The sequence below is a fragment of the Ursus americanus genome, chromosome X (genome assembly GCF_024610735.1).
Source record: "Ursus americanus isolate L20-20 chromosome X, mUrsAme1.1.p, whole genome shotgun sequence".
Classification (NCBI taxonomy): Eukaryota; Metazoa; Chordata; class Mammalia; order Carnivora; family Ursidae; genus Ursus; species Ursus americanus.
Genome location: NC_142164.1, coordinates 75,849,334 through 75,862,329, shown reverse-complemented (window position 1 = coordinate 75,862,329; position 12,996 = coordinate 75,849,334).

The window sequence follows — 12,996 nt, the reverse complement described above, 5'->3', positions numbered from 1 at the left end:
TTTTACGATGTCATGCTGCCTGTGAAGTCTTTGTTTCTATAGATTGTGACTTTTTGTTCTGTATCACTCTTGGGGCCTTTTTACTTTTATAGAACCCCCCCTAATATTTCTTGTAGGGTTGGCTTGGTGGTCACATATTCTTTCAATTTCTACTGGTTGTGGAAGCTCCTTGTGTGTCCATCCATTCTGAATGACAGCCTTGCTGGATAACGAATCCCTGGTTGCATGCTCTTCTCACTTAGTGCTCCGAATATGTCTTGCCAACTTTTTCTAGTTAGTCAGGTCTCTGTAGACAGGTCTGAAGTTATTCTGATGTTCCTCCCTCTGTACGTGAGAATTCTCTTCCCCCTGGCTGCTTTCAAGATTGTTTCCTTGGATCTAAGATTTGTGAATTGTACTGTTATGTGGCGTGTCAGTCTGTTCTCATTGATCTTGGGATGTGTCCTCTCTGCCTCTTGGACATGAATGCTTGTTTCTGTCACCAGATTAGGGAAGTTCTCAGCTACAATTTGTTCAAATATCTCTTCTAGACCTCTCTCTTTCTCCACCCCCTTGGGGAGGCTGATGATACTGACATTGGAAGGTTTCATTGAGTCAGTAATCTCCTGTAGTCTTATTTCTTGAAGGTGGAATTTCTTAAGTGATATTTCTTCTCTTTCTCTCTTTTCTATCATCTCATCCTCTAACTCACTAATTCGTTCTTCTGCCTCATTTACCATGGCCGTCAGAGCATCCAGTTTAGACTGCATTTGATTCATAGCATTCTTAATTTCCGCCAGATTCACTCTCATTTCTGCCCTTAGGGAGTCTATATTCTCGTTAATATTTTTGTTAATATTTTTTTCAAGCCTACACATCATCTTGACCATTGTTACTCTGAAATCCATTTCTGACAATTTGGTTATATCCATATCCACTAGTTCTGTGGCAGAGGCCTCAGTCTCTGTTTCTTTCCTTCGTTGGGGGTTACTCCTTCTTCTCATTCTAATGAGATGTGGTTGCGGGGATGTGCATGTCCCAAATTATTGACCAGGACCCAAGCAAGATGTTCTTGTTTTAGATGGACATTATGGATGTGGGCTTCTTCTTTTTCAGCCTGCGTTCTGGAAGAGGGCCCTGCTGTGCTGATATTCAGGCAACCCTGTTTGGGTGTAGATTCCCTGTCCCCTTTGGGGTAGGGGGGATGGTCACAGTGAGAACGGGTTTTTCCAGGCTTTTGTTCTCTGGCAGCTTTCCCTGGTGGCTTTCTGTGACTCTTCAGAGGGTCAGAGCAGCAGTGACTGTATTCAAGCCTCTGTCTCAGAATAGGCAGATTGCAGCCTGCTCTTCACTGAGCTCTCCTGGCCACTCTAACTCCATTTCTGTCGGTGCTGCTAAAAACCCTGCAGCATCCTGGGTTGTGTGCCCCACAGCCCTTCTCCCAGTCCTTGGTCCCAGGGCCAGCACATCTCTGCCTTATGTGCTTGTAACATCACCAGCCGCCCCCAGCTCCCACACGCGCTCCTGAACTCCTGGTTTCAGTCTGGTTTCCTCGTGGCTACCGGATCATGAGTCCATCCCACTCTTCAGCAGAGGAGGTGACTGCTTCCCAGCACCTGAGAGCAGCAGTATCTTCCCTCTTCCATTTATCTTCTGATATCTGTGCACAGATTCACGGCTCCCCACTTCGTACCTCAATGCCCAGCGCTAGAGATGTTTGTTTGTAGAGATCCAGATGTATCTTCTTATGTCTCAGGCTGATTTCGCAGGTGTTCAGGATGGTCTGGTAGTTATCCAGCTCAATTCAGGGGACCAGCTGAAAAAGGGTCCCCTACTCCTCTGGCCTCTTTTTTTTTCCTTCTGACCCAAACATTGGTAAGCAGGATGGTCTTTACCTTCCAAGTGTTTGAATTCCTTCCATTTTTTTTCTTATGATTGAGTTCCAGTTTCAAAACATTGTGATCTGAGAATATGCAGGGAATAATCTCAAACTTTTGGTATTGGTTGAGACCTGATTTTTGCCTCAGTATGTGGTCTCTTCTGGAGAAAGTTCCATGTGCATTCAAGAAGAATGGGTATTCTGTTGTTTTATGGTAGAATGCTCTGTATATATCAATGAAGGCCATCTGGTCCTGTGTGTCATTGAAAGCTCTTGTTTCTTTGTTGATTTTCTGCTTAGATTATCTGTCTATTGCTGAGTGGAGTGTGGCGGTCTCCTACTATTAACGTATTTTTATCCATATGTCTCTTTATTTTTGTTAACAGTTGGTTTATGTAGTTGGTTGCTCCCATGTTGCTGCCATAGATATATACAATTGTTAGATCCTCTTGTTGGATAGACCCTTTAAGAATGACATAGAGTCCTTCTACATCTTGTACTACAGTCTTTAGCTTAAAATCTAATTGTCTGATATGAGAATTGCTACCCCAGCTTTCTTTTGAGATCTGTTGGCATGAAAGAATTGTTTTCCATCCCCTCACTTTCACTCTGGACGTATCTTTAGGTTCAAAATAGACTATGCACTCTGAGAAACAAACTGAGGGCTTCAGAGGGGAGGGGGATGGGGGAATGGGATAGGCTGGCGATGGGTAGTAAGGAGAGGGCACGTATTGCATGGTGCACTGGGTGTTATATGCAACTAATGAATCATCGAACTTTACATCAAAACCAGGGATGTACTGTATGGTGACTAACATAATATAATAAAAATATTATTATTAAAAAAATGAGTCTCTTGTAGACAGCATATGAATGGGTCATGTCTTTTTATCCAATCTGTAACCCTGTGCCTTTTCATAGGAGTATTTAGGCCATTCACATTAAGAATGATTATTGAAAGATATGGTTTTATTGTCATGTTGCCTGTGAAGTCCTTGTTTCTATAGATTGTCTCTGTAAATTTCTGCTCAAAATAATCTACACATTAAGTGCAATCCCTATCAAAATACCACCAGCATTTTTCACAGAACTAGAACAAGCAATCCTAAAATTTGTATGGAACCACAAAAAATGCTGAAGAGCCAAAGCAATCTTGAAAAAGAAAAGCAAAGTTGTGAGTTACATAACATAATAAAAAATTTAAAAAAAAAAAAGAAAAGAAAAGCTGAAGGCATCACAATTTGTAACTTCAAGCTGTATTGCAAAGCTGTAGTCATCAAGACAGTATGGTACTGGCACAAAAACAGACACATAGATCAATGGAACAGAATAGAAAACCCAGAAATGGACCCATAACTATTGTCAACTAATCTTCAGTAAAGCAAGAAAGAGTATCCACCTTCAAAAAGACAGTCTCTTCAACAAATGGTGTTGGGAAAACTGGATAAGAACATACAGAAGAATGAAACTGGATCACTTTCTTACACCATACACAAAAATAAATTCAACATGGACGAAAGATCTAAGGGTGAGACAGGAATCCATCAAAATCCTAGAGGAGAACATAGGCAGCAACATCTTTGACATCAGCCCTAGTAACTTAGTAGACACATCTCAGGAGGCAAGGGAAACAAAAGCAAAGATAACTATTAGGACTTTATCAAGATTAAAAGTCTCTGCATATAATCAACAAAAGTAAAAGACAACCTTCAGAATGGGAGAAGATATTTGCATATGATATATCTAATAAAGGGTTAGTATCAAAAATCTGTAAAGAACTTGTCAAATTCAACACCCACAAAACAATCCAGTTAAGAAATGGGCAGAAAACATGAACAGACATTTATCCAAAGAAGGCATCCAGATGGCTGAGACACATGAATAGATACTCAACATCACTTATCATCAGGGAAATACAAATTAAATCTACAATGAAATACAGCCTCATACCTATCAGAATGGCTAAAATTAATAACACAGGAAACAACAGAAGTTGGTGAGGATGCAGAGAAAGGGGAACCCTCTTCCAGTGTTGGTGGGAATGCAAATTGTTGCAGTCACTCTGGAAAACAGTATGGAGTTTCATCAGAATGTTAAAAATAGAGCTACCCAGCATTTGTACTGCCGGGTATGGCCAGCAATCCCTGTACTGATGGGTGAAAGATTACTCCAAACTTTGCTGTGAAAAAGAGGAGAAGGCAAGGGGGTCAACTCTCAGAGACAAAGACCCTTTGCTAACACTTTTGTTGGTCCTTCAGGATAATCACAAATACTTATCACTGTTTCTTAAGCACGTGATGTGTGACAAGGGGTCTTACTGAAACTGGGAGGATCTGTTTATGGGAAAGATAAGATATGTTAATCTGTGTGTTCTATGAGTTCTGCTAAACATAGCATAAGGGACAATGCATGCATCTTAGATCACAGGGCCTCTGTTTGGGCCAAGAAAGCTTTGGGGAATGCAACTCCCTGCAGCATTCCAATGGCAGAGTGGTCACACAGGCCTCAGCATTCCAAAGGCCTACACTCTTCTCTGAAACCCTCCCTCGCCCTCAGCAGCCTCTGTGTTACATTTTAGCAAGCCAGGTATTATGGCTGACTTCATGCTCTATATTAACCCCAACATGTACTACTAGGTATTCATGCAAAGGATTCAAAAATACTGATTTGAAGGGGTACATCCACCCCAGTGTTTATGGTAGCATTATCAACAATAGCCAAATTATGGAAAGAGCCCAGATGTCCATCAACTAATCAATGTATAAAGATGTGGTATCTATACGCGATGAAATATTAGCCATCAAAAATAATGAAACCTTGCTATTTGCAATGATGTGGATGGAACTAGAGTGTATTATGCCAAGTGTAATAAGTCAGTTGGAGACAGACAAATACCATCTGATTTCACTCTTATGTGGAATTTAAGAAACAAAACAGATGAACATAGGGAAAAGAAGGAAAAAGAAAGTAAGATAAAAACATGGAGACAATCCATAAGAAACTCTTAACAATAGGAAACTGAGGGTTGTTAGAGGGGTGTGGGTGGGGGGATGGGGTAAATGGGTGATGGGCATTAAGGAAGGCACTTGTAATGAGCACTGGGTGTTTTGTGCAAGTGATGAATCACTAAATGCACTTGAAACTAGTATTATACTATATGTTAACTAACTTTAATTTAAATAAAATATTGAAAGAAAAAATATCGAATATATACAATGGAATATTACTCACCCATAAAAAGAATGAAATCTTGCCATTTGCAATGATATGGATGGAGCTAGAGTATATTTTGCTAAGTGGAATAAGTCAGCCAGAGAAAGACGAATACCATATGATTTCACTCACATGTAAAATTTTGGAAACAAAACAGATCAACATAAGGGAAAGAAAAAAAGGAAGTGAGGCAAATCATAATAGAGGCTCTGAACTATAGAGAACAAAGAGGATTGCTCAAGGGGAGGTGGTTGGGGGCTGGGCTAAATGGGCTATTACAATTAAGGAAGGCACTTGTGATGAGCACTGATTATTAATGTAAGTGATGAATCACTAAATTTTACTCCCAAAACTAATATTCCACTATATGTTAACTAACTAGAATTTAAATAAAAACTTAAAAATTTTTTAAAGAAAATTCAGTTGTGTATCCTGCCCCTGAAAGTAATGGCCTTATGAAAAAGAGGTCATTTAGATCCCAGGGCCTGGTACTCCACAGAGTGTCTCTGGTGTGCTACATGTGCTCTGCTCTTGTGTTCTGGCTGCTCTATCCTTCAGTCCAGTCATCTGCAGAGGCTCTCCTTGCCTGCTGTGGGCAGTGTTTGGTCCCCAGACTGCATGTGGTGAGTTGTAACTGGGTGTGCTCAGGTCTGCCTTTGAAATGAACGCTGATTGCACCTTCACCAGAGCTGAGGCTCTGTAGCACTTCTGGTCTAGAGACATGTTATGGGCAGGGCTTTGTGTTGGCCTTCGGTGGAAGGGGCCTGCCTATCTGAGACAAAGGCAAGTCTGACTGATTAGGGAAGTCTCACCAGAGTGTGGGGAGTGCTGGGTCTTGGTGTATGCATGGTAGGTAGCCAGTGTGGGTGCTTCACTGCTTCCTTGCAGGTTTCTCTGTTTATGCTGAGGGGCTGGGGAAGGAAATGGTTCTGGCCAGCCCCTTTTTTCCCAGAACAGTGTCTCCATGAATGCTGACTCTCTGGGATGCACTCTGAGAAGGCAAATAATCTTTCTACTCTGTGTCCCAGACACTCTTCAGATTGCTGTTTCCATGCTGTCTGCCCCCATCTTGTTTGCCTACCTACTCTCCAGGAGCAACACAGTGCCCACAGTGCTTTATCCCAGCCAAGTCCACTAACCTTTAAAACTCAAGGCTTTAAGCCTTGCTGGTTGTGAGAACTTATGAAATTCAGCGCCTCTCATTTTCCAAGCCAATGGCTTTGGGGAAACGTTGTTATTGTGTGTTCCCCTGTGTGTTCCTCTCTCTTTTGCCCTTCTACTTGACCATGGCTTCCTCCCCTCTGCAGCACCTGCAATCCCTTTCTACCCTAAAGCACATCTCTGCACTTCCTACATTCTTCAGTGTGGCCTCTTCTGCCCCATTAATTATGGAGTTTGTTCCATCAGTCTTCAGGTCAATTTCTAGAGTATTTTGGATGATTTGATAGTAATCTAGTTGTGTTTGTGGCTCAAGGCAAACTTAGGGTTCTCCTACTCCACTGCCATCTTCTCTGTTTTTATTAGAACATATATTTCAAATGGATACAAAATTAATAGCATTCACAATATTTTAAAGGTACACCACTTTTTAAAAAAGATTCTATTTATTTATTTGAGAGAGAGACAGAGAGGCAGAGATAGCGAGAGAGAGAATGAGAGGGGAGGAGAGGGAGAAGCAGTGTCAGTCCCAGGACCCTGGGATCATGACTTGAGCTGAAGGCAGATGCTTAACTGACTCAGCCACCCAGGTGCCCCAGTACACTGCTTTTTAATGGGAGTTTGCTTTCTAGTACTTTGGGGTTTGTAAGACATATCAAGAACATTACTGATGTGGAAAATGAATACTGCTGAATTCATATGGTGTGTGTGTGTGTGTGTGTGTGTGTGTGTGTGTGTGTGTGACAGAATCGTTTTTATTTTTAAATTGTTTGATGTATAGTTTTCACACAATATTACATTAGTTTTAGGTGTACCCCATAGTAATTTGACAAGTTTATACATTATGCTATGCTAACTACAATTTTAGCTACCATCTGTCACCATACAATGCTATTACAATATCATTGACTATGTTCCTTATGCTGTACCTTTTATTCCCATGACTTACTTATTCCATAACTGAAATCTTGCATCTCCCACTCATCTTCACCCATTTTTCCCATCCTCCCACCCTATGCCAATCTGGCAACCATCAGTTTGCTCTGTTTTTATAGCTATGGTTCTTCTTTTTGCTTATTTATTCATTATTTTTAGATTCCACATGTGAGAGGAATCATATGGTATTTATATTTTGCAGTCTGATTTGACTGTCATAACACTGTCCTTCATGCATTGGAAGGAATTTCATATTTTGTTTAGACATCATTAAGCACAGAAGCTTTTTCAGGACAACTTTGATGACATGTGAAATCTGTCATTTTACTAACACTGACTTGACTCTCTGTTCCACTACTCTATTAGATATATTAACCCATTTATATTATTTTTTGTTACAAAGTGGAATATTTCATATGAAGACTGTACTTCAGGTTCACATTCCATTTTTAAGGCTTTATATCTGGTTTTCATAAATTTTCCAATACTGTGGTGGCTGCAACTTTGTATTGTAGTCACATCTCCTTGTATTTTTTTTTTTAAATTTAGGTAAAATCACTTAACATGAGATCTACTCTCATGTTAATTATCATAGCATAATGTCCTTATGTTTCATCCATTTTACTGCATAAGGCAGGATTTCCTTACAATTTGAAGGATGAATAATGTTCCTCAGTATATATGTACACCTACTTACCACATTATCTTTATCCATTTATGCCTCAGTGGATATTTAGGTTGTTTCCACTTCTTGTCTATTGTGAATAGTGCTGCAATGAACATAGGAGTGCAAATATCTGTCATCCTGATTTCAGTTCTTTTGAATAAATATCCAGAAGTAGCATTGCTAGACTTTATGGTAGGTCTATATTTAACTTTCTGTGGAACTTTCTGTGGATGCTTTTCTCATAGTGGCTGCACAATTTTACATTCTCACCTTAGAAAAAGAAGGTTCTAATTTCTCCATATCCTTGCCAAAAGTAGCCATCTCTCTCTCTCTCTCTTTAAAGTAATAGCCACTATAACAACTATGAGATGATATCTTATGGTTTTGATTGGCATTTCCCTGATGCTTGGTGACGTTGAGCACCGTTTTATATAGCTGTTGGCTATTTGTATGTCTTCTTTGGAGAAATGTGCATTCAAGCCCTTGCCTTTTTAAAAATTGTGTAATTGTGTTTGCTGTTGCTGTTTATTGTTAATAAGTTGAAAAAATTCTTCTATATTTTGGATATTAACATCTCATCAAATATATGGTTTCCAAATATTTTCTTCCATTCTTTAGATTGCCTTTTCATTCTGTTAATTGTTTTCTTTATTGTGCAGAACTTTTAGTTTGATGTAATCTCACTTGTCTAATTTTGCTTTTATTTCCTGTGCTTTTGGTGTTATGTCCGAAACATCATTTTTGAGATCAATGTCATGGAGATTTTTCCTTAAGTTTTTCTAGGAGTATTACAGTTTCAAGTCTCACATTTTAAGTCTTCAATCAATTGTGAGTTGATTTTTTCTTTATGGCATAAGATAAATGTTCAGTTTTATTATATTGCATGTGGATATCCAGTTTTCCAACATCATTTGTTGAAGAGACTATCTTTTCCCTATTGTGTATTCTTGAGGTCCTTGTTGAAGATCAGTTGGTTGTGTATGCATGGCTTTATTGTGCTCTCTTTCTGTTCCATTTTTCTATACATCTGTTATATCAGTAATTTACTATTTTAATTCCTGTAGATTCATAATATATTTTGAAATCAAACAGTGTGGTGTCTTCATATTTGCTGTTATTATTCAAACTTGCTTTGGCTATTCAGTGTCCTTTGTTGTTCCATATGAATGTATGAATTTTTTTCTATTTCTGTAAAAAAAAGTCATTGGTATTTGATAAGGATCGTATTGAATTTATAAATCACTTTAGGTAGTATCGTCATTTTAATGATATTTTCTTTTGTTCCACGAACATGGGATGTCCTTTTATTGATTTTTTGTCTTCTTTATTTCATCAATGCTTTATAGTTTTTAGTATACAAGTTTTTCACTTCTTTCAATTAAGTTTGTTCCTAAGTATTTTATTCATACTGATTCTATTGTAAATGAGAATGTTTCTTAATTTCCTCTTTGGATGGTTCATGATTAGTGTATATAAGCACAAGCGATTTTTGTGTATTGATTTTGTATCCTGCACCTTTACTGAATTTGTTTATTAATTCTAACAGTGTGTGTGTGTGTGTGTGTGTGTGTGTGTGTGTGTGTGTGTGCATGTTTTTCTGGAATCTTTAGAATTTTTTATGCATTGGATCATGTAATTTACAAACGGAAATAATTTAACTTCTTTACTATATGGATGTCTTTTCTTCTCTTGCACAATTGTATGGGTTACAACCTCTTGTACTATGTTGAATAGAATTGGTGAGAGTGGGAATCCTTTTATTGTACCTGGACTTAGAGAAAAAGCTTTCAGACTTTTGTTTCATTTTGTTTGTTTGTTTGTTTGTTTGTTTGTTTCTCAGTTTTAACCATTGTTTATGATGTCAGCTGCCAGCTTTTTCTACATGGTTTTTATTATGTTGTGGCAATTTTCTTAAATTCCTAGTTTGTTAAGAGTTTTTATCATGAAAGAAAGTTGAATTTTATCAGAAGCATTTTCTGCATCTGTTGAAGTGGCTCTGTGTTTTTATTTCTCATTCTGTTAATGTGGTGTATTACAATAATTTGTTTTTTTATTGAACCATCCTCATACCCAAGGTTAAATTCCACTTGGTCATAGTTGTTTGTTCCTTTCTAATATGCTGTTGAATTTGCTATGCCAGGATTTTGTGGAAGGCTTTTCCATCTACATACAGCAGGGTAATTGGCTAATAATTTCCTTTTCTTACAGTGTCTTTGACTTTAGTATTAGGGTAATGCTGGCATTCAAAGTGAGTTTGGAAGCATTCTCATATCTTCCAATTTTTCCAAGCTTGAGGAAGGTTGGCATTAATTCTTCTTTAAATGTTTGATAGAATTTTCCAGGGAAGGCATCTTGTTCTGAGCTTTTCTTAATTACACGATTTTTAATTAATGATTCAAACTCCTTACTAGACATAGATCTGCTTTAATTTATTATTTCTTCATGATTAAGATTTGGTAGATTGTGTATATCTAGGAGTTCATCCATTTCTTCTAGGTTTTACAATTTGTTACTGTGCAATTGTTCATCATTTTGTCTTAAAACTGCTTTTTAAAATTTCTATAATGTAATTGTAGTGTCTCCTATTTCATTTCTACTTTATTTATTTGAGTCCTTTTTTTTCATAATTTACCTAATGGTCTGTCAATTTTCTTTTTAAAAACTTATTTTTGTTGGTCTTTTTTCTATTCTCTATTTCTTTTGTCTATGTTCTCTTTTTTATTATTTCCTTACTTCTGTTAATTTTGAGTTTCGTTCCTTTTCTTGTTCTTTAAGTTATAATGTTAGATTGTTTTATTGAGACCTTCTTTTTTTTCTTTATGTAGGTTTTAATCTGTATAAATTTCACTTTCAGTATTGCCTTTGCTGCATCCTGTGAGTTTTGATATATCACATTTTTAATTTTATAACTCCCGTATTTTCTACATTCCTTTGATTTCTTCTCTGATCCATTGATTATTCAGGAGTGTGTTCTCTAATTTCCACATATATTTTTATTTTTCAGTTTTTCTTCTACTGTTGATTTCTAGTATTCAGCTGTTGTCAGACACTTGTTATGATTTCAATCTTTTAGAGTTTGGTTTTTTTTTAATTTTTTTATTATATTATGTTAGTCACCATACAGTACATCCCTGGTTTTTGATGTAAAGTTCGATGATTCATTAGTTGCATAATACTTGTTTTGTGACCTAACATGTGAGTTCTCTTGGAAAATATTATGTGCTCACTTGAAAATAATATATATTCTATGGCTTTTGAATCGAATGTTTTATGTCAATTAGATCCATTTGTTCTATGGTGTTTTCAAGTCCATTGTTTCCTTATTGATTTTCTTATGTTTTTAATAATATTTTTATTATATTATGTTAGTCACCATACAGTACAACCCTGGCTTTGATGTAAAGTTTCATGATTCATTCGTTGCGTATAACACCAAGTGCACCATGCAATACCTGCCCGCCTTACTACCCTTCACCAGCCTATCCCATTGCCCCAACCCTCACCCCTCGGAAGGCCTCAGATTGTTTCCCAGAGTCCAAAGTCTCACATGCTTCGTTCCCCCTTCTGATTACCCCCACTTTTTTTATCCCTTTCTTCTCCTACAGATCTTCCTACTTCTTATATTCCATAAAGGAGTGAAATCATATTTTTATTACCTTTTTTAAATGTTTTTTTATTACATTATGTTAGTCACCATAGAGTACATCCCTGGTTTCTCATGCAAGGTTCGATGATTCATTAGTTGCGTATAACACCCAGTGCACCATGCAATATGTGCCCTCCTTACTACCCATCACCAGTCTATCCCATTCGCCACCCCCTCCCCTCTGAAGCCTTCAGTTTGTTTCTCAGAGTCCATAGTCTCCCATGCTTCACTCCCCCTTCTGATTACCTCCCCTTTCTTTATCCCTTTCTTCCCCTACCGATCTTCCTAGTTCTTATGTTCATGGATGAGAGAAATCATATGATAATTGTCTTTCTCTGCTTGACTTATTTCACTTAGCATTATTTCCTCCAGTGCCGTCCATGTTGCAGCAAATGTTGAGAACTCATTCTTTATGATAGCTGAATAATATTCCATTGTATATATGGACCACAGCTTCTTAATCCAGTCATCTATTGAAGGGTATCTCAGTTCCTTCCATGATTTAGCTATTGTGGATAATACTGCTATAAACATTGGGGTGCATATGGCCCCTTTCTTCACTACGTCTGTATCTGTGGGATAAATACCCTGTAGTGCAATGGCTCGGTCATAGGATAGCTCAGTTTTTAACTTTTTAAGGGACATCCACACTGTTTTCCAAAGTGGCTGCACCAACCTGCATTCCGACCAATAATGTAGGAGGGATCCCCTTTCTCCACATCCTCTCCAGCAATTGCTGTTTCCTGCCTTGCTGATTTTGCCATTCTAACTGGCATAAGGTGGTATCTTAGTGTGGTTTTCATTTGAATTTCCCTGATGGCTAATGATTTTGAACATTTCTTCATGTGTCTGTTAGCCATTTGTGTGTCCTCATTGGAAAAGTGTCTGTTCATATCTTCTGCCCATTTTATGATTTGTTTATTTGTTTCTCATGTATTGAGTTTGAGAAGTGCTTTGTAGATCTTGGATACCAGTCTTTTATCTGTAGCATCATTTGCAAATATATTCTCCCATTCTCTGGGCTGCCTCTTAGTTTTTTTTTTTTTTATTGTTTCCTTGGCTGTGCAGAAGCTATTTATTTTGATGAAGTCCCACATGTTCATTTTATCTTTAGTTTCTCTTGCCTTTGGAGATGTGTCATTACAAAGGTTCCTTTGGCAGATGTCATAGAGGTTGTTGCCTATGTTGTCCTCCAGGATTTTTATGGATTCTTGACTCACATCGAGGTTTTTCATTCATTTGGAGTTTATCTTTGTGTACGGTGTGAGAGATTGGTCAAGTTTCATTCTTTTGCATGTAGCTGTCCAATTTTCCCAGCACCATTTATTGAAGAGACTGTCTTTTTCCCACCAGATGTTTTTTCCTGCTTTATCAAATATTAGTTGCCCAAGGGGCCGAGGGTCCATTTCTGGGTTCTCTATTGTCTTCCACTGGTCTATGTGTCTGTTTTTGTGCCAGTACCATGCTGTCTTTGTGATCACAGCTTTGTAGTACAGCTCGAAATCCGGCATTGTGATG